We start from the raw sequence: 22,803 nt of genomic DNA, 5'->3' as shown, positions 1-22,803 counted from the left end.
TTACGCCCACACACACTCACACGTGCACTTCCACACACTCACACATTCACACACCCATATGCACACTCATACAGCCACTCACACACCCACTCACAGAGCCACACAGCCACACACACACTCTCACGCATCCATCACACACACACTGACACACCCACTTACACACACACACACATTCACACACCCATATACACACTCATACAGCCACTCACACACTCACTCACAGACCCACACAACAACTCACACACCCACTCATAGACCGACACAGCTAATCACACACCCACTCCCACACATACACAACCATACAGCCACTCATTCACACACCCACACAGTCACTCACACACCCACTCACACACCCAGGTTATAGGGACGTTATAGTTAGGAAGTAGCATAAAAAACTGTAGAAATTTACTGAAAAAAACAAATGTTACAGGGACATTTTGGTCATTAAATAAAATGTGTTTTTTGTTTTAATTCTCAAAAAAAATCAAAGGTTACATGGACGTTATATTTAGGTTCAGACGTTATACGTATAAACCCATAGAAATTCAACACTCATAGTTATACTTATTGCAAAAAAATATAATTTGTGCTTTAAGGTAACTATAACTCGAACCCTCGCCATGCACTTTTAATTATCCCACATATAACATCAGTCATAACATTTCTGACATCATTTGTAATATCACCTCATCATTTCCAGTAAAATTATTGATGAGAAAAGTGTGCATGTGGGGTGCCAATGTCTCCTTCATTTGGATTTCCAGTCCAACTCGTGGTAATTATAACTTATTTCATAGTTTTAAAAATTTTAAAAGTTCACTGAAAAAAGAAAATGATAAAGTAATTTTAAAGTTAGAAGATATATTTGAGTCATAACCATTTGATTTATGAAAAAATACTGAAATTCGTCATAGTTCACCTACCCTAACTATAACTTGTGCCCCTACCATGCAATGCTTATGACCTCATATGTTAAATCTCTCATGACATGGTCAATGGCATGTTCTTCTCCCTTGGTAATAAACTCCTACTAGTAAAGGCCGCTGGGGCCTCTCTATCTTTTTCATCCAGTTGAGCTCACTGGTCCAACTCCTTGGTCAGAGAAATCAGCCTGTACAATGAAAGACTGACTGTAGTCAGGTATGTTCAGTACAGATGCATTGCATAGTGCCTTCCTCAGTTCTACGAACACTCTTTGACACTTCTCAGTGCAGATCACTTTCCTGGGGTGCGAATTTAATGGCAATGCAATCAGTGGGACAGCTATGCTTCAATAATTTGCCACAAAGTTCCTGTAATACCCGGTGATTCCTAAAAAGGCCCTCATACCAGTCTGAGTAGTAGGCAACACCCACTCCATCACAGATTGGATCTTGGCATCCAATGGGCAAACCTTGCTGATGCTAAAGATAGATTATAGAGGACTGCCCCACCTTACGCTCAGTTGCCTTAATGGTCATCTTCGTCTCAGGTCGTCCTGACATGAATTGCTGAACAACAAAATGTCAGCCAGGTAGGACACACAAAACTCCTCCAGCCATGTGAGAACAAGATTCACCAGGCATTGAAAAGTGGAAGGAGCATTCTTCACCCCAAAGGGCATTACTTTAAACTGAAATAACTGCTTTGGCATACAAAATGCAGTCTTCTCCTTCGGATTTAATGCTAAGGCGATTTGGCTGTACCCACGGGCCAAATCAAAGTTAATCAAGTACCTTGTAGCATCTCATTGATCCACAAGTTTGCCAGCCCTCCTGTTGGGATGGGCATCAATCTCTGACACTCCATTGTGTGCTTGGTAGCCCACATAAAACCAGAAGTCAGCAAAACCTTGCTTGGCTACTAATACCACAGGACTAACCCAAGGACTATGAGATCACTCTATGACCCCAGGTACAGAATCTTGACAACCTCTGCCTTCAAGTATTCCTGAGCTTGGTCCCACATCTGGTACATTCTGCTCTTCACTAGCAAAGTGTCAGTTGTGTCCATGTTGTGGATATAACAAGCCATTAACTGTGGAGCTAGTGAGAAGAGTTTGAGAAACCATCACAGCACCTATTGATTGAGAAGAGGTTGGGAATCTGTCACACCACCTGTCAAGTGAGTAGAGGCTGGGAAACCATCACAGAGCCTCACAACTTCTCTACACTCTCTTCTGCTCAGGAGTTAACTCAAGGGCTAACTGAACCCCTCCCACAGTGCTATCCTATAGATTACTAAGCAGCAGGTCAGGAAGAGCCTCACTGTCCTCCTCGACCTGCTCTGCATAAGCCATGACATTCACTGTATAATCCACTGGAGCTATATCTTCATGCTATTCACATTGAACACCCTCTTGGATCAGTTTGTGGCACTTGTGTCCACCAAGTAGTTGATGTCAGAAACCTTTCAAACTATCTTGTATGGCCCCACCATTTGTCCTCTAAAGCCTGGGGTAAAAATAGGCTTCAGGACCAACAACTTCTGCCCATCCTTATAGCCAGATACTCTAGCTTTCTGGTCATACCAGTTCCTCATGAGTGCTAAGTTCACCTGAAGGTTTTCCTTTGTCTGACTTATGTATAGCACCATCAATCGTTTGAGGCCAATCGAGTATATCCTTCTCTAGAATCTGGGGTTCCTTTCCACCCCTTTCTGACCAGAGTAACTGGACTCCACAAACAGTGTCCCTACAGAAGCTCAAAGGGAGTGAACTCTACTCCCTTCTGCGTAATCTCACTTTAAGCAAACAAGAGACATGGCAAAAGATCCCACTTCTTCCTTCAATTCTCTGATAGAGTTCCCAACATGCTCTTTAGTGCCTTATTGAATCGCTCCACCAAACCATGTGTTCATGGGTGGTACACCACAAAGAAGTGGTATGCCATCCCATCTTGCTACCACAGCTCGCTCATATGAGGGGATAAAGTTGTCTCCCTGGTCAGAAATCACCATCCTTGGAAATCCAACCCTAAAAAAGATCCCTAGGAGAGCTCTCACTACCACCTGGTTTGTCATTCTTATGAATGGCACGGCTTCATGGTACTCGGTGGCATCATCACAACTAGTATACACTTGCCTGTGTAATGTGGTCAAATTGAGCTGCTATGTCTAGTCTCTCTCATATGGAACACCTACAACTGATGGAGGCACTAACAGTGCCTTGCTCCTCCCTCCTGACTTACTACTCACTCGGCCAGCAGGATAGATTCTATAGAATCTCTCTGTATCTCTACACACCCGTGGCTGGGAAAACAGAGGGTCCAACATAACCTAGGTTTTTCTAATGCCCTATTGTCCTACCAAGGGTACCTCATGGGTCAGTGAGAACAGGAAGCTCCTATGCACTAACAGAACCACTAGCCTCTTGCTAGTACCTGGCTCAGGATTCATTGATTCTCTGTAAAGTAAGTCATACTTCCAGGTTACATAGTGTTTACTGACCACACCTTTGATGACCTGTTCCTGAGCTTCCCTTCAAAGACCCACAAGTATAGGGCACTCCTCTTGTGCCTTGCAGACGTTATCCTGGGTAGTCCCTCCTGCAACTAGCAAACCCTGGCAGTTACCCATACTCCAGCATCTGATACATTTAGTAAATGTCATCCTACTCTTTCTCAAGAGCAAAAGTGATGATCTCCATGGTCCTTTTCTACAAACTACCTTGTCCTGGTTTGTGAATCAGCAGTGGTCCCGGTGTGCAGCCTGTGCTCTCACTATCTAAGCCAATTGCTCTCACTATCTAAGCCAATTATGTTTCTGGTACAGGCAGTACCCCAGGTGCATTCAAATCACTGCCCAAGAGACAACCAGTACCTTGCTTCTCTCTCAAAGCAACATTTATCATAGCTGCCTTGCCATTGATTTCTACCTTAACTCAGGCAGTCAGGCACTTCAAGTCTTCACCACTGGCTACCAAACCTGAAGAAGTTCCTCATGTTTGGCATACTGTGGCCCATATTTATACTTTTTAGCACCGCATTTTTTATGCAAAATCTGCGCAAACTTACAAAATACAATTGTATTTTGGAGTTTGCACTGCTTTTGCATAAAAAAATGACGCAAATGCAGTGCTAAAAAGTATAAATGTGGGCCTGTGTCTCAGTCATAGTACTGAAATCCCCATTATTCCATAGGGCAGGTACCTTCCTGTCACTGATAGAGACTTCCTGCACAAACCCCATTGTTTTATGAAGAAAATACTTCAGAGTATCTGAATCTCTGTCCCAGACATCCATAGCCACTGAGATGAGCATTAACGGCACCCTTGGGCCCCTTTACCCATGTGAAGCATGCTCGCTCTCACTATGGTGCTAGTATAGGTTCTGTCATTTAACATTGTCTTCTGTGCATCACCACTAGGTGGCACATGTAACAAGTCACCCCCCTAGACCTGGAATCAACTTTCTTCCTTTCCTTCCCATGGCACTTCTGACCAGACACACCATGACCCTTCCCATTTCTGCTGGGCCCTCTCTGAGTCCCATGTGATATACCCTGGCCCTTACCCTCAGGTTTGGAATCAGTTAGTGCAACGTTCCTCTGCTATTTTGGCTTAGGACCATGCTGTTCTGGACCATTGTGAACTCTGCTAACCAACCTCTTGTCAGCCAATAGTGCAAGTATCACTAGATACCGCTTTGTCAGATTGGACAAGTATTGCCTAACTGAGGTAGGCACTCCTCCGTGAGTCAGTCTGCACCATCAACTGGTTAAGGGAAAAAAATCCTCGGCCTCCATCAGTAATGCTATCTGTATTTAACCACCGACTCCATCTTGACCACTGACTCCATTTTGTGCTTAGCTTAGCTTCAGGTGCTTGCGGTCATATCAGTGGTGCAGGATTTTTTCCACACCAAGCTTGTTTTCCACATAGAACATGTTTGCAATCCTTCCCAGCAGCACCGGGTTGCACTGTGCAGGAACATAACATGGGGGATGTGGACAGTAGACGTGATAAGACTGTCTCAGCTTGGGAATGTTTTCAATGTTTTCACCACACAAAAGTACTGCTCCTCTGTCTCTGGAATGCACATCGAAGCAGGGCCCGTTCCTTTGCATGTTTTTGACACAGACCGAGTACATCCAGCCCTTCAATTTCAAAATTTACTCAAAGGGAGGCGGGGAAGGTTCCAGAACTTTCCTCTTGGGTTTGTTTAAGGTATATAAGGTGGGGAAGCTTGGTACTGAGGCATAAGAAACTCATTTTGCAGGGTGGATGCACTTCCCAAAACAAAATCCCATTGGGGAAGTTTCTCCTGTCTCAGCTTTCCAGGGTTCCTCAGCTTGACATTGGCAAGGATGATGTTGGATTCTTCCCCAAGGTGATGCATTTTTATTCTTAATTATCTAGATTTGTTGTGCACATATATGTATATATATATATATATATATATATATTCACTGCACATATTCATTGTTGACGTATTGCACCTTTTTATACCTGTCATTGTTAACTTCTGTGAGTATTTTGGCATTTACAAGTGTTTTACTGCATTCAAGTTAAATGCTTATGTTCATGTTTTTATGTACTTTTATTTGATATCTGGGAAGTGCCTTAATAAATTCATTACTCAAAGTAGGAGTGCTGCATTCCTTAGCATCGTTTTCCTCTTAGTTTTAACCAGAGCAGAACACCATCCCTCATACTAACTAATTCTAGCCACGCAATACTTCAAGAATCCAGGTCTCAAAAGGAATATCCTCTGCTCTTTGCAGTCCTGGAAGTTCATAGGGTACTGAGCTTGCTTTATCTGCTTGTATATCATCTGGTCTGCCACAGGCATCTCTCCAATGATAACTGTCCTTTCCACAAGAAAGCAACCAATTAAGGTGGCTGCCTTAGACAGCTCATTCAAACTCTGCATATTACAAGTGACCTCAAAGCTCACAATACATTCCACGATATCCAGAACTTTTACACATTTACAAGCGCTCTTGGAATATTGGTCAGAACTGGCCCTGAACTGGAGGTGCACCAACTCCCATCTAAGCTAACCTTCCCTGGGACAATCTTTTTCTGCTCCAGTTCACTTTACAGTTCCAAATCTTCCCGCACTCTTAGCTTCTCCTCCCACTCTCTTTCCTGCTCCTATTCCCTCTTGCCTCACTCTCTTAATTTCTTTACCTGGACCCATTCCTCTTGTTTCCCCAGCCTCCTTTCCTTTTGTGTTCTGGCAATCTAGCCTCAGCTTTGTCCTCTCAAACTCCTTGGCTTTCTCCTCATGCTCGCCTTTAACTTTCTGGATAGCTAGCTGCAAGTTCGGGTCTCTCCTAGGCTCAACCCATGCGAGAGATTTACATCTGGATTGGGGAAAGTGGTAACCTAGAAATTAGAGGTGGTGTGTGCACAAGAGTAAATCTGGAAATTAAGGTGGAGGATATTGGGGAAACCCTGAAAGCGTGTTATGGGACACACTTGGCATGCATGTGGGATAGATCTGTGCTAAGGGGGCCTGACAGCTGAACTCTACAATGCTCTCCTCCCAGGATCCTACCACAATTTCCTCCCCTGGGTGTTACTACTACCTCTTCCCTTTCACCCAGAGTCTTAAAGAAGTCCTAAATGAAATCAGCAAGGACCTCTCTGTCCCTGCTGCTGGGAACCCTTCACCCTCTGGCCCTGCATTGATCCTTCATTTGATCAATGGATATGGTGCTAACTTCTATTCCTAGACCAATTTATTACTGTTGTATCCATCTTTTGGTTGACAAAGCTGGACTTTGCATCCCACAGGCATAAATTGGAAATGGACTCCGGAGCATTTGCACCTTTGACTCTAAGCATCTCACCATGTGCCGCCAGTCATCAGGACCCCTATCAAAGGGCTTACAGGGCAAGCAGGAGATACTGAGCCCAACAGTGGAGGTTGATGCATTTTACTCCTGATGTCCAGAGGCCCCACCCACTAAGGGTCCTGAGTAACTGGGCCAGTACTACCCCATCCAGCACTCAACTCTCAGTGGTAGCGCTGGTCAAGCAGTCAAAGGCTGTTCGAGGGAGATAGTCACTAGGCATACACAGGCTCATAACTCAACACATGCACAGTAGCAGCAATAAGATAATTGTCCAGTCAAATACTAGCTTTTATGAAAAAGGAGTATTTAATGTAAATACACAAAGCACGTACAGCACACTAAATAATCAACACAGTCCTCTTCAGGTCAGTTGCAAACATTCTCCGTGCTGGGATCCCCATGTCACTTCTTGGAGGGTTGGTTATTCCCCATTTAAACAATGGAGGTGACTCCCAGATGTGACCTATGCTAGTCTCACACATCACAAAGTCTCTCCTTTGCCTCAAGAGTACACCAACATCTCAGAACTATGTTTGTGCAATTTCTCAGCAGACAAAGGGGGTCATTATGACCCTAGCAGTCCTGCTCCACCACGCCGGCGGTGGCAGCCAGACCGCCGACAGCGTGGCGGTGCAGGACCGCCAAATTTGACAATGGAAGTGAACTGCCTGTATTGCAGCCAGTTCACCACCTGTACCGGCAGGAGGGTAGGACCGCCTGGCCGAAGGTTGACCACCTTCGACCCGGAGGTCCACCTAACACTGCCCATGGTATTTTGAGCATCCTTACTGTCAGAGATTCCGTGGTGGCAGCCCTGCCACAGAATCCCTGGCGGTAACAATACTGGTGACAGGAATGCTCATTCCTGTCGCCACTGCAGGACTCGCTAGCCCCCCCCATGTAGGACCCAACCTGACCCCATCTGAAGTCCCCCACCCCCTCAAGCAGTGACACACCCCGATCCCCATTCTGAACCCCCCTTCCGCCGATCCCCATTCTGAACCCGCCACCCCCAATCCCCATTCCAAAACCCCCCTGCCCTGATCCCCATTCCAAACTCCCCCACCCCCATACATCCACGCAGGCACACATCACACATATATACATACATGCACACATACACGCACACTCATTCACACACACATGCACACACAGCCAGGACACCCCCCCACCCATGCAAAGACTCATTCACACACACATACACTTGCATTTGCACGCACACAAACACACACGACACCCCCCGCCCCCCTCCATTCACACAAGCACAACCCCCATTCACGCAGACAACACTCAACACCCCTCTCCTCCCCCTCCCCTGTCGGTCAAACACCTTACCTGGTGGTCGCGGTGGTCATCTGGGAGGGAACAGGGTCCATGGTGCTTGCTCTGCCGCAAGCGCCCCGCTAACACGACACCGCCACATCTACTACTAAGTCGTAATAGGTGTGGCGGTGTTGTGTTGATGTGGCAGTGCCAGCGGAGCAACCTCCACTACACCGCCAACTGCCAATATGGCTGCTGGAAGCCCTCCGCCCAATTTATGGTGGAGAGCCGCCAGCAGTCATAATGTGGCGGTCTGATGACTGCCATCACTGGCGGTCCTGTTGCTGGCCGTACTTTGGCGGTCTACATTGTAGACTACTGAAGTCATAATGAGGGCCATAATGCATTGGGATAGTCTTACCCAATCTGTTGGCAGCCACTGATCCCGGGTAGACTAGGGCACTCCGTTGCGTGCTCCAGTCTCCTTTCTGTGAGGATCTGCAACCATGTGTGGTCTTTCCCTGCCAGGCCTCCTCATCCAATGAAGGCCCATGTCAGTGTCAGCCATCCTTTTGCAGCTAAAGACGCAATTGGTCAGTGTTCTCTATAGCATCCTTGGCTTGACGAACCAGGGCAATGACCCTGCCTCCATAATGGCCCCCTCCAGTGACAGGGGTCCCTGACTACGGCACTTCCACGGGTAATGGCCTACACTTCGTGGTGGCCACCTCCTGGCATACTGGGCCACTCATGACAGCACTCCCACGAGCAACACCCTACACTTTACAGTGGTCCCCTTCTTTCATAAGAGGTCACTGACTACAGCACTCACATGCCAGAGTGATGGGACTATCTTCTGCTGGATTGGGTGGATGGCCCAAACCTAGTGTCTTACACTTTGCTTACTGAGACCACTCGTCAGGGTGCTGGATGGGCCTTGCTCCCTTCAGGCACTCTCCTCCTCACAGGGCTCTCTGATCTTGCCAGGTATACAGCCTCTAGGAGCTCTCCCCCTCATAAAGTAATCTGGACTTGGTGGGCAGGAAGACTCTTGGCACTCTCCTCCTCATAGGAGGCTCTGGTCTTGCAGAAGGTGTTCCAAGCTCAAGTCAAATGGTCTTGATTTCCTGGATGATGTCCCCTTACACAGCAGGGAGACTGAGTGTTTGGACACCAGTAATGGTTCCAGCAGCAGGAATGCTTGGTGATATTTCCTCTCTTGATGAGACGGTGTAGTACAACAAAGGATGGCCTCATTCTCCCAACTTTATAGTCCACATCCAGGCACATAATGTGATTTAGTGTTTGGTCTTTGAAATGTGTGTTGGGATGTAGCTCCTTTGAAGTGTTCTATCCTCTACATTGCCCTTTTTCAAAAGGACAGTCTGCCACAGATGGAGAGTCTCCAGTTCTGAGTGACCCACAACACAGCACAAGGGAGTATTCTGGGCTTACACCTGGCTGTTAGCCTTTATTGAAAAATGTCCATAAGGGTTTAAAGGACTAAGCCTTCCTCTCTATTAGATTTCCTGGTAGTGCCAAACTTGTCAGTCCCATGATCTTCCTGACAATCAGCCCAGTCCCCACTAACTAGTAACTCTTCCTGGAATCAAAGAGACTTTTGATGTGCATAGAGGATGCTCTGCTTATCTTCCTTCAATGTGTGTGACCCACCCAGCTCTCAGGCATGTCAGCAATACACATGTCCTCCCTGGGTGCGCCATTCCTCACCTCTCTAGCCTCTGCAGGCAGTGTGTTTCCAAAATGGAATCTACAGGTTTCAATGTAATGTACTATCCACAGGCACAAACATGCAGCCCAGCACACATATACAAATATCACATGCGGTCCCAGCATTCACACACAATTATCATGCACTGTCCGGCGCTGCACACAATCCATACATGCCAATGTTGAGTTAAGTACACAGCCAAGAAACTTTACACAAGTGGGCCAGGAGGCCCCTCTCCTGTGATGCAGGTGAAAAAGACTGTTCACATTACTTATTTTACTAACAGAAAACGGGTATGCGGCCAACATGGTGCTCATGTGACTTAACTCCAAGTAAGGGCAGTAGTCATCTAACTAAACACGGGTGGCGATTGGTACGCCCCTCCCAGTCTGAGCGGACTGCATTATCATGAGTCAGACCTAGACCATGGCTCACATACATGATCATTGTTTGCCCATATGAAAAATCAGTTCTAGGGATCCAGATACCCATGCAGGGTAGGAGTGCACATCTGTCATCATGCAGGGGACTTTTCCATCCCAAAACACTGTTGTTGTAGAACTTCACTCAGAAAGTGTACTTTTGTTGTTTTGGTGTAATTTTGTCAATAGTTTTTGAGACATAAGTATTTAAAAATGCTGCCATGTGGGCTTGAAAGGGTTAACACTTTTGTACATTGTGACATTTCAACGTGTGATCCAGTGATTAGCATTTCCTGTCAATCATAGCTGAATATTTCAACAAATATAATTGGTTGGAGAAAGCTTCTACGGAGTTTTTTTCACCTTCTTGAAAATTACGAATCAATATTGATTTGTGATTCTTGTGCTTTTTTATAAAAAAAAGGTTCCACAGCAATGGGAGTGAATCATGTCAAATATCCAACCCTAGGTGAGTACTGGTGGGACACAGAGGTGTGGAAATTTCATGTGATTCTCAAGTCACAATACAAGTGTGCAAACTGGCAATTTACGTAATGGATTAATCTGCCATTCTGTGAAACAAATTATGAATCTGAATTAATTTGTGATTTTCATAAAATAATTTAAAAAAGAGAAGGCAGAAAATGAGAGCCACAGGAAAAAAATGATAGAAAACCAAAGGCAGTGCACAGCAAAGGGTTTGCGCAGCATGTGTAGGGCTCATATAGAAGACGAGTTGCAGACGAGTTGCAGACACGGGAGCAGCTAGAAAATTAAAATATCTTCCACTTTGAACAAAAGCCGTGATGGTACCAAGCAAGCGACGAAAGTGACCCAACCCTCCCTTTAAGAACTCCATTGTCATTTCCATCCAAACATCTTCCTTTCAACCTTTCCCCTTCATCCATTCATTGATAGCCACCATTTCAAGTTTACATTCTGCCATCCATTCAATCTTTCACAATTCCTTCCAGCCATTGTTCATTAAACCAATGCATCCATTCACACATCCATCGCCTATGCATGCATGCATCCATCCATACAATCCATCCTTTGACTTACCCATCCATTAGTAAAGCCATCAAGCCATCCTCTCATGTTTCCTTATACTCTGCCATCCTTTCACCCATCCATCAGCCTATCCATTCACTCATAATTTCACACACTCCTCTGTCCATCCTTCCTATCACCCTTTGTAAAGAAATGGCTCCCTGTTGCAGTTACCCCTCACTTTTTGCCTGATACTGATGCTGACTTGACTGAGAAGTGTGCTGGGACCCTGCTAACCAGGCCCCAGCACCCGTGTTCTTTCACCTAAAATGTACCATTGTTTCCACAATTGGCACAACCCTGGCACCTAGGTAAGTCCCTTGTAATTGGTACCCCTGGTACCAAGGGCCCTGATGCCAGGGAAGGTCTCTAAGGGCTGCAGCATGTCTTATGCCACCCTAGGGACCCCTCACTCAGCACAGACACACTGCTTGCCAGCTTGTGTGTGCTGGTGGGGAGAAAATGACTAAGTCGACATGGCACTCCCCTCAGGGTGCCATGCCAACCTCCCACTGCCTGTGGCATAGGTAAGTCACCCCTCTAGTAGGCCTTACAGCCCTAAGGCAGGGTGCACTATACCACAGGTGAGGGCATATGTGCATGAGCACTATGCCCCTACAGTGTCTAAGCAAAACCTTAGACATTGTAAGTGCAGGGTAGCCATAAGAGTATATGGGCTGGGAGTCTGTCAAAAACGAACTCCACAGCTCCATAATGGCTACACTGAATACTGGGAAGTTTAGTATCAAACTTCTCAGAATAATAAAACCACACTGATGCCAGTGTTGGATGTATTAAAAAATGCACACAGAGGGCATCTTAGAGATATCCCCTGTATTTTACCCAATTGTTCAGTGCAGGACTGACTGGTCTGTGCCAGCCTGCTGCTGAGAGACGAGTTTCTGACCCCATGCGGTGAGAGCCTTTGTGCTCTCTGAGGACAGAAACAAAGCCTGCTCTGGGTGGAGGTGCTTCACACCTCCCCCCTGCAGGAACTGTAACACCTAGCAGTGAGCTTCAAAGGCTCAAGCTTCGTGTTACAATGCCCCAGGGCACTCCAGCTAGTGGAAATGCCCGCCTCCTGGACACAGCCCCCACTTTTGGCGGCAAGTCCAGGAGGAGATAATGAGAAAAACAAGGAGGAGTCACTGGCCAGTCAGGACAGCCCCTAAGGTGTCCTGAGCTGAGGTGACTCTGACTTTTAGAAATCCTCCATCTTGCAGATGGAGGATTCCCCCAAGAGGGATAGGAATGTGACCCCCTCCCCTTGGGAGGAGGCACAAAGAGGGTGTACCCACCCTCAGGGCTAGTAGCCATTGGCTACTAACCCCCCAGACCTAAACACGCCCTTAAATTTAGTATTTAAGGGCTCCCCTGAACCTAAGAATTTAGATTCCTGCAACTTACCGAAGAAGAAGACTGCTGAGCTGAAAACCCCTGCAGGAGAAGAAAGAAGACACCAACTGCTTTGGCCCCAGTCCTACCGGCCTGTCTCCTGCCTTCTAAAGAAACCTGCTCCAGCGACGCTTTCTCAAGGACCAGCGACCTCTGAATCCTCAGAGGACTGCCCTGCTTCAAGAGGAACAAGAAACTCCCGAGGACAGCGGACCTGCTCCAAAAAGACTGCAACTTTGTTACAGAGGAGCAGATTTAAAGACTCCTGCAATCCCGTCAAGAAGCGTGAGACTTGCAACACTGCACCCGGCGACCCCGACTCGACTGGTGGAGAACCAACACCTCAGGGAGGACCCTCCGGCGACTCCGAGACTGTGAGTAACCAAAGTTGTCCCCCCTGAGCCCCCACAGCGACGCCTGCAGAGGGAATCCCCAGGCTCCCCCTGACCGCGACTGCCTGACTCTAAAATCCCGACGGCTGGAAAAGACCCTGCACCCGCAGCACCCAGCACCTGAAGGATCGGAACTTCAGTGCAGGAGTGACCCCCAGGAGGCCCTCTCCCTTGCCCTGGTGGTGGCTACCCCGAGGAGCCCCCCCCTTGCCTGCCTGCATCACTGAAGAGACCCCTTGGTCTCCCATTGATTTACATTGGAAACCCGACGCGTGTTTGCACACTGCACCCGGCCGCCCCAGTGCCGCTGAGGGTGTACTTTTTGTGTGAGCTTGTGTCCCCCCCAGTGCCCTACAAAACCCCCCTGGTCTGCCCTCCGAAGATGCGGGTACTTACCTGCTGGCAGACTGGAACCGGGGCACCCCCTTCTCTCCATTGAAGCCTATGCGTTTTGGGCACCACTTTGAACTCTGTACCTGACCGGCCCTGAGCTGCTGGTGTGGTGACTTTGGGGTTGCTCTGAACCCCCAACGGTGGGCTACCTTGGACCCCAATCTTAACCCCGTAGGTGGTTTACTTACCTGCAAAACCTAACAATACTTTACCTCCCCCAGGAACTGTAAAAATTGCACTGTGTCCACTTTTAAAACAGCTATTTGTGTTTTATGTGAAAAGTATATATGCTACTGTAATTATTCAAAGTTCCTAAAGTACTTACCTGCAATACCTTTCAAATTAGATATTACATGTAGAATTTGAACCTGTGGTTCTTAAAATAAACTAAAAAAATATATTTTTCTATAACAAAACCTATTGGCTGGATTTGTCTCTGAGTGTGTGTTCCTCATTTATTGCCTGTGTGTATGTACAACAAATGCTTAACACTACCCCTTTGATAAGCCTACTGCTCGACCACACTACCACAAAATAGAGCATTAGTATTATCTCTTTTTGCCACTATCTTACCTCTAAGGGGAACCCTTGGACTCTGTGCATGCTATTCCTTACTTTGAAATAGCACATACAGAGCCAACTTCCTACATTGGTGGATCAGCGGAGGGGTACAAGACTTTGCATTTGCTGGACTACTCAGCCAATACCTGATCACACGACAAATTCCAAAAATTGTCATTAGAAATTGATTTTTGCAATTTGAGCTATTTTTCTAAATTCTTAAAAGTCCTGCTAGGGCCTTGTGTTAGTCCCTGTTTAGCATTTCCTTTTAGAGTTTAAAAGTTTTGTGAAAGTTTGAATTAGAACCTAGAACTAGTTTTAGATTCTTAAAAAGTATTCCAACTTTTAGAAGCATAATGTCTAGTACAGATGTGAATGTGATGGAACTCGACATCACCCCTTACCTCCATCTTAAGATGAGGAAGCTAAGGTCACTCTGTAAAATAAAGAAAATAACAATGGGCCCCAGACCTTCCAAACTACAGCTCCAGGAGCTTTTGGCAGAGTTTGAAAAGGCCAACCCCTCTGAGGATGGCAACACAGAGGATGAAGATAGTGACTTGGAGGGAAATTCCCCCCTACCAGTCCTAACTAGGGAGAACAGGGCCTCTCAAGCCCTGTCTCCAAATATAGTAGTCAGAGATGCTGCTTCCCTCACAGGAGGGACCAACATCTCTGAAATCACTGAGGATAACTCCAGTGAAGAGGACATCCAGCTAGCCAGGATGGCCAAAAGATTGGCTTTGGAAAGACAGATCCTAGCCATAGAAAGGGAAAGACAAGAGATGGGCCTAGGACCCATCAATGGTGGCAGCAACATAAATAGGGTCAGAGATTCTCCTGACATGTTGAAAATCCCTAAAGGGATTGTAACTAAATATGAAGATGGTGATGACATCACCAAATGGTTCACAGCTTTTGAGAGGGCTTGTGTAACCAGAAAAGTAAACAGATCTCACTGGGGTGCTCTCCTTTGGGAAATGTTCACTGGAAAGTGTAGGGATAGACTCCTCACACTCTCTGGAAAAGATGCAGAATCTTATGACCTCGTGAAGGGAACCCTGATTGAGGGCTTTGGATTCTCCACTGAGGAGTATAGAATTAGATTCAGGGGGGCTCAAAGATCCTCGAGCCAGACATGGGTTGATTTTGTAGACTACTCAGTGAAAACACTGGACGGTTGGGTAACTGGAAATGAAGTGCATGACTATGTTGGGCTTTATAATTTGTTTATGAAAGAACACATTTTAAGTAACTGCTTCAATGAAAAGTTGCATCAGTATTTGGTAGATCTAGGTCCAATTTCTCCCCAAGAATTGGGAAAGAAGGTAGACCACTGGGTCAAGACTAGGGTAACCAAAACTTCCACTGGGGGTGACCAAAAGAAAGGGGTTACAAAACCTCCTCAGGAGAAAGTGGGTGACACTAGAAACAAAGAAAAAGAGTCCTCTGCAGGCCCCCAAAAACCAGACCAGGTGGGTGGGCCCCGAGACACAACCCAAAACAAAGGTGGGTACCAGGGTAAGAACTGGGATGCCACTAAGGCATGGTGCCATAACTGTAGACAGACAGGGCACCACACCAAGGACACTTCTTGTCCCAAAAACAAACCCCCTAGCAAAATCCCTGGGGTGACCAGTGTAGCCATTGGGGATGACTCCTCAGATGAGGAGGTCTTCATAGCCTTCAACTGGAAAAAGGGCCCAACAGGTGAGTTGGAGATTCCAGAGGGAAGTAGACACTTCCACCACCTACTGGTGAATGGAATCCCAGCCACTACCCTGAGAGACACTTGTGCCAGTCACACTATTGTGCATGACAGGCTGGTGTTCTCCAACCAGTACATCCCAGGTGAGACGGCCAGAGTAAGAGTTAGCCCAGACAGGGTCACTAATAGGCCTGTGGCTTTTGTGCCCATAGAAGTGGGTGGGACTTTTAGCTGGAGAAGGGTGGTAGTCAGTACAGACCTCCCCCTTGATTGTCTCCTTGGAAATGACTACCCAGTGGTTAGTCAGAGCCCAAGAGAGGAACTGGTCCAGTGCCAGTCCTCTCCCAAGGATTCTGGAGGTCCTGCCTCTGCAATAAATGCAAGTAGGCCCCAGAAGAAAAAGAAAAGAAAACAGTGTAGGAAGGGTGGACAACCTTTAGCCAAGGTTCCAGCAAGCCAAGGAGATTCTGCTCCAGTAGGGGAGAACTCCAAAAGTGGCACTGGTAAAGTCCAACCTGACCCACAAGAAGTCCTGGCCAGTCAGGCAACTGTTAAGCCTGAGTGGGTGGCTCCTCAGCTAACAGAACAAAGAGTGGAAGAAGGGTATTTACAAAAGATGTGGTAACCCCCCACTCTAATACAGCAGACAGGCATCCTGAACCCCAAGAAGCCTGTAACTTAGCCCCTTCCCTTGTAGGTGAAGAGTTAAAGGTGTGGTTCTGGGCACTGACAGCTGTCAGTGGCCTCTGCTGGGTGTTAGCCTTTATGGCTGCACTATCCTTTGCATGGTGGTCTGACCCCATGCCAAATAGCAAGTTAGGCCCCCTGACCCTGTTGGTCATGGTGGGGTTACTCCAGCTCTGGGTAACCTCTTTGGGTAAGCTAGGGGTGACCCTGGCTAAAATAAGATTAGCAGAGGTGGATACCTCTAACCCCAAAATAGAGAGAATGGGTGAAGACATTAAAAGCACAGACAAGAGGTAATTCAGACTAGGTCCTATCACTGTGGAAGTGGGTCAGTTCCCCAGAGGGAATGACCTGGACAGGAGGATGTAAGGCAGAGTAGGCCCTGCAACAAACCAGCCTATTTCCTCTACTCTTCCTCGCCTGACAGACTAGGAAGACTCTCCCAGCTTTGGCTGAGTCTCCTGGCCTGTGGGTTGGGGGGGCTTCTGTAAAGAAATGGCTCCCTGTTGCAGTTACCCCTCACTTTTTGCCTGATACTGATGCTGACTTGACTGAGAAGTGTGCTGGGACCCTGCTAACCAGGCCCCAGCACCCGTGTTCTTTCACCTAAAATGTACCATTGTTTCCACAATTGGCACAACCCTGGCACCTAGGTAAGTCCCTTGTAACTGGTATCCCTGGTACCAAGGGCCCTGATGCCAGGGAAGGTCTCTAAGGGCTGCAGCATGTCTTATGCCACCCTAGGGACCCCTCACTCAGCACAGACACACTGCTTGCCAGCTTGTGTGTGCTGGTGGGGAGAAAATGACTAAGTCGACATGGCACTCCCCTCAGGGTGCCATGCCAACCACCCACTTCCTGTGGCATAAGTAAGTCACCCCTCTAGTAGGCCTTACAGCCCTAAGGCAGGGTGCACTATACCACAGGTGAGGGCATATGTGCATGAGCACTATGCCCCTACAGTGTCTAAGCAAAACCTTAGACATTGTAAATGCAGGGTAGCCATAAGAGTATATGGGCTGGGAGTCTGTCAAAAACGAACTCCACAGCTCCATAATGGCTACACTGAATACTGGGAAGTTTAGTATCAAACTTCTCAGAATAATAAACCCACACTGATGCCAGTGTTGGATTTATTAAAAAATGCACACAGAGGGCATCTTAGAGATACCCCCTGTATTTTACCCAATTGTTCAGTGCAGGACTGACTGGTCTGTGCCAGCCTGCTGCTGAGAGACGAGTTTCTGACCCCATGCGGTGAGAGCCTTTGTGCTCTCTGAAGACAGAAACAAAGCCTGCTCTGGGTGGAGGTGCTTCACACCTCCCCCCTGCAGGAACTGTAACACCTAGCAGTGAGCTTCAAAGGCTCAAGCTTCGTGTTACAATGCCCCAGGGCACTCCAGCTAGTGGAAATGCCCGCCTCCTGGACACAGCCCCCACTTTTGGCGGCAAGTCCAGGAGGAGATAATGAGAAAAACAAGGAGGAGTCACTGGCCAGTCAGGACAGCCCCTAAGGTGTCCTGAGCTGAGGTGACTCTGACTTTTAGAAATCCTCCATCTTGCAGATGGAGGATTCCCCCAAGAGGGATAGGAATGTGACCCCCTCCCCTTGGGAGGAGGCACAAAGAGGGTGTACCCACCCTCAGGGCTAGTAGCCATTGGCTACTAACCCCCCAGACCTAAACACGCCCTTAAATTTAGTATTTAAGGGCTCCCCTGAACCTAAGAATTTAGATTCCTGCAACTTACCGAAGAAGAAGACTGCTGAGCTGAAAACCCCTGCAGGAGAAGAAAGAAGACACCAACTGCTTTGGCCCCAGTCCTACCGGCCTGTCTCCTGCCTTCTAAAGAAACCTGCTCCAGCGACGCTTTCTCAAGGACCAGCGACCTCTGAATCCTCAGAGGACTGCCCTGCTTCAAGAGGAACAAGAAACTCCCGAGGACAGCGGACCTGCTCCAAAAAGACTGCAACTTTGTTACAGAGGAGCAGATTTAAAGACTCCTGCAATCCCGTCAAGAAGCGTGAGACTTGCAACACTGCACCCGGCGACCCCGACTCGACTGGTGGAGAACCAACACCTCAAGGAGGACACTCCGGCGACTCCGAGACTGTGAGTAACCAAAGTTGTCCCCCCTGAGCCCCCACAGCGACGCCTGCAGAGGGAGTCCCCAGGCTCCCCTGACCGCGACTGCCTGACTCTAAAATCCCGACGCTGGAAAAGACCCTGCACCCGCAGCCCCCAGCACCTGAAGGATCGGAACTTCAGTGCAGGAGTGACCCCCAGGAGGCCCTCTCCCTTGCCCTGGTGGTGGCTACCCCGAGGAGCCCTTGCCTGCCTGCATCGCTGAAGAGACCCCTTGGTCTCCCATTGATTTACATTGGAAACCCGACGCGTGTTTGCACACTGCACCCGGCCGCCCCAGTGCAGCTGAGGGTGTACTTTTGTGTGAGCTTGTGTCCCCCCCGGTGCCCTACAAAACCCCCCTGGTCTGCCCTCCGAAGACGCGGGTACTTACCTGCTGGCAGACTGGAACCGGGGCACCCCCTTCTCTCCATTGAAGCCTATGCGTTTTGGGCACCACTTTGAACTCTGCACCTGACCGGCCCTGAGCTGCTGGTGTGGTGACTTTGGGGTTGCTCTGAACCCCCAACGGTGGGCTACCTTGGACCCCAATCTTAACCCCGTAGGTGGTTTACTTACCTGCAAAACCTAACAATACTTTACCTCCCCCAGGAACTGTGAAAACTGCACAGTGTCCACTTTTAAAACAGCTATTTGTGTTTTATGTGAAAAGTATATATGCTACTGTAATTATGCAAAGTTCCTAAAGTACTTACCTGCAATACCTTTCAAATGAGATATCACATGTAGAATTTGAACCTGTGGTTCTTAAAATAAACTAAGAAAATATATTTTTCTATAACAAAACCTATTGGCTGGATTTGTCTCTGAGTGTGTGTTCCTCATTTATTGCCTGTGTGTATGTACAACAAATGCTTAACACTACTCCTTTGATAAGCCTACTGCTCGACCACACTACCACAAAATAGAGCATTAGTATTATCTCTTTTTGCCACTATCTTACCTCTAAGGGGAACCCTTGGACTCTGTGCATGCTATTCCTTACTTTGAAATAGCCCATACAGAGCCAACTTCCTAAACCCTTCTTTCAACCTTCCTTGCTGTCACCTTTCAGCCTTCTCTCCCTTTTCTATCAACCTATTTTTCTTGTAGGGTGTAATATGAGCTTTTGTCTACCAAGTTGCAGACAGAATAGGCCCATAAAAAACCTACCCCGCTAGAGCTGCTACAGTGGTGGGTTCACAACCACCTGGAGGTAGGGCTGAGTTGCAGGCCTGGCCCCCACTGTGCATGGTTGAGAGCCGTGCGCTGTTGGGATGGTTACCTGAGATGTAGTGAATCCAGATTGTATGGACTCCATAAAAAACAACACACAAACCTGTAGACAATATATTCAAGACCACTCTTTGCAACAAGTATTTAACACGCCTCCGGTATAACTATCAAACAGCATTCTCTTCTATACCAAACAATAGCTCCCGAGACCATCATATCAATATCGTCTACAAATAATAAAACTCAGGCAGCACAGGTTAGAAGCCTCTCATCATTATGCTCACAACATGGCACCAAAGTCATAAGCATGGCAAAACACTAGCAAATCAATGGCACTGTCACACACCATATACACAGAAAAACATGCATCTAAAACTAGAATAAATCTAAAAGATCCTCAAAATCACAACACTGAATCACAAGAAATAGGCATGCATTCTGATGCATTCGCACAAAATAATATCCTTTGGCTGAGCAATGGATACTTGGACCTTCTTTCTCCTACTCACCTCCACTGCCCAAAAAAAAAAAAAAAAACGGAAAAGTCCACCATATACATAAACCACCACAAATCTTTACTACAAACTCAGGGGCAGATTTACGATCTTTTGATGTAGGGCTGAACTGCTCTGCATTTAAAGAAAAGGGCAGGAATGTACCGTAACTACAAGATACAGCACCTTCCTGTCCTTTTCCCCTGTGCTGGCAAAAATTGACTGCCATGCTCAAATGCGGGCACCCTTGCACCGTGGTGCAAGGGTGTCTGTGTTGCGGGGATGATTGTTTTTGGGTGGGAAGGGACACCTTTCTGCACAAAACAATCACAAGAGGCATTTTTCTCTTTCAATGTGTGCTGCCGAATGCGGCACACATAGAAAAAGGAAAAAACAAGGAGAAATAAAGGTATTTCTCTTAGTTGCATCTCCCTTACGCCTCCCCTGAGGAGGCGTGGGCTTTTGACGCATTCCCGGGTTTACAAATCCTTGCAAATCTGAGAATGTTTCAAACTCCTTGGGTGTTGCGTGGGCACATTAACCCCTTAGCTGCTGGGCCGTTTCCCCCCCAGTGCTGAGCCCTTTTTTGGCTATTTGGGGTAGTTTGCGCTTAGGCCTTCATAACTTTTTGTGCACATAAGCTATCCACAACAAATTTGCGTCCTTTTTTTCCAACATCCTAGGGATTCTAATGGTACCCAGAGTTTGTGGTTTCCCCTGGAGGAGACCAAGAAATTAGCCAAAATACAGTGAAAATTTCGTTTTTTGCAAAAAAATGGGAAGAAAGGGCTGCAGACGAAGGCTTGTGGTTTTTTCCCTGAAAATGCCATCAACAAAGGGTTTCTGGTGCTGAAATCACCATCTTCCCACCTTTCAGGAACGGGCAGACTTGAATCAGAAAACCACATTTTTCAACACAAATTTGGCATTTTACTGGGACATACCCCATATTTACTATTTTTGGTGCTTTCAGCCCCCTTCCAGTTAGTGACAGGAATGGGTATGAAACCAATGCTGGATCCCGGAAAGCTAAACATTTCTGAAAACTAGACAAAATTCTGAATTCAGCAAGGGGTCATTTGTGTAGATCCTACAAGGTTTTCCTACAGAAAATAACAGCTGAAATAAAATAATATTGAAATTGAGCTGAAAACAACAGCCATTTTTCTTTCTGTTTTACTCTGTAATTTTTTCCTGCGATGTCAGATTTTTGAAAGCAATATACCGTTATGTCTGCTGGACTCTTCTGGTTGCGGGGATATAAAGGGCTTGTAGGTTCATCAAGAACCCTAGGTACCCAGAGCCAATAAATGAGCTGCACCCTGCAGTTGGTTTTCATTCTATACTGGGTATACAGCAATTCATTTGCTGAAATATGAAGAGTGAAAAATAGGTATCAAGAAAACCTTTGCATTTCCAAAATTGGCTCAAGATAAGGTTTTGAGGAGCAGTGTTTTTTTGCACATCTCTGAATTCCGGGGTTCCCATACTAGCATGTGAATTGAAGGACATTTCTCAAATAGACATTTTTTTACACACTCTCTTATATTTGGAATGAAAAAATGTAGAGAAAAATAAGGGGCAATAACAATTGTTTTGCTATTCTATGTTCCCCCAGGTCTCCCGATAAAAATGATACCTCACTTGTGTGGGTAGGCCTAGCGCCCGCGACAGGAAATGCCCCAAAACACAACGTGGACACATCCCATTTTTTGACAGAAAACACAGCTGTTTTTTGCAAAGTGCCTGCCTGTACATTTTGGCCTCTAGCTCAGTCGGCACCTAGGGAAACCTACCAAACCTGTGCATTTTTGAAAACTAGAGACCTAGGGGAATCCAAGATGGGGTGACTTGCGGGGCTCTGACCAGGTTCTGTTACCCAGAATCCTTTGCAAACCTCAAAAAGTGGCTAAAGAAACAAGTTTTCCTCACATTTCGGTGACAGAAAGTTCTGGAATCTGAGAGGAGCCACAAATTTCCTTCCACCCAGCGTTCCCCAAGTCTCCCGATAAAAATGATACCTCACTTGTGTGGGTAGGCCTAGCGCCCGTGACAGGAAATGCCCCAAAACACAACGTGGACACATCCCATTTTTTGACAGAAAACACAGCTGTTTTTTGCAAAGTGCCTGCCTGTACATTTTGGCCTCTAGCTCAGTCGGCACCTAGGGAAACCTACCAAACCTGTGCATTTTTTAAAACTAGAGACCTAGGGGAATCCAAGATGGGGTGACTTGCGGGGCTCTGACCAGGTTCTGTTACCCAGAATCCTTTGCAAACCTCAAAAAGTGGCTAAAAAAACAAGTTTTCCTCACATTTCGGTGACAGAAAGTTCTGGAATCTGAAAGGAGCCACAAATTTCCTTCCACCCAGTGTTCCCCCAAGTCTCCCGATAAAAATGATACCTCACTTGTGTGGGTAGGCCTAGCGCCCGCGACAGGAAATGCCCCAAAACACAACGTGGACACATCCCATTTTTTGACAGAAAACACAGCTGTTTTTTGCAAAGTGCCTGCCGGTACATTTTGGCCTCTAGCTCAGTCGGCACCTAGGGAAACCTACCAAACC

This window comes from Pleurodeles waltl, chromosome 4_2, assembly GCF_031143425.1.
Source record: "Pleurodeles waltl isolate 20211129_DDA chromosome 4_2, aPleWal1.hap1.20221129, whole genome shotgun sequence".
NCBI classification, from domain to species: Eukaryota; Metazoa; Chordata; class Amphibia; order Caudata; family Salamandridae; genus Pleurodeles; species Pleurodeles waltl.
Note: the sequence above shows the minus strand (reverse complement) of the source record.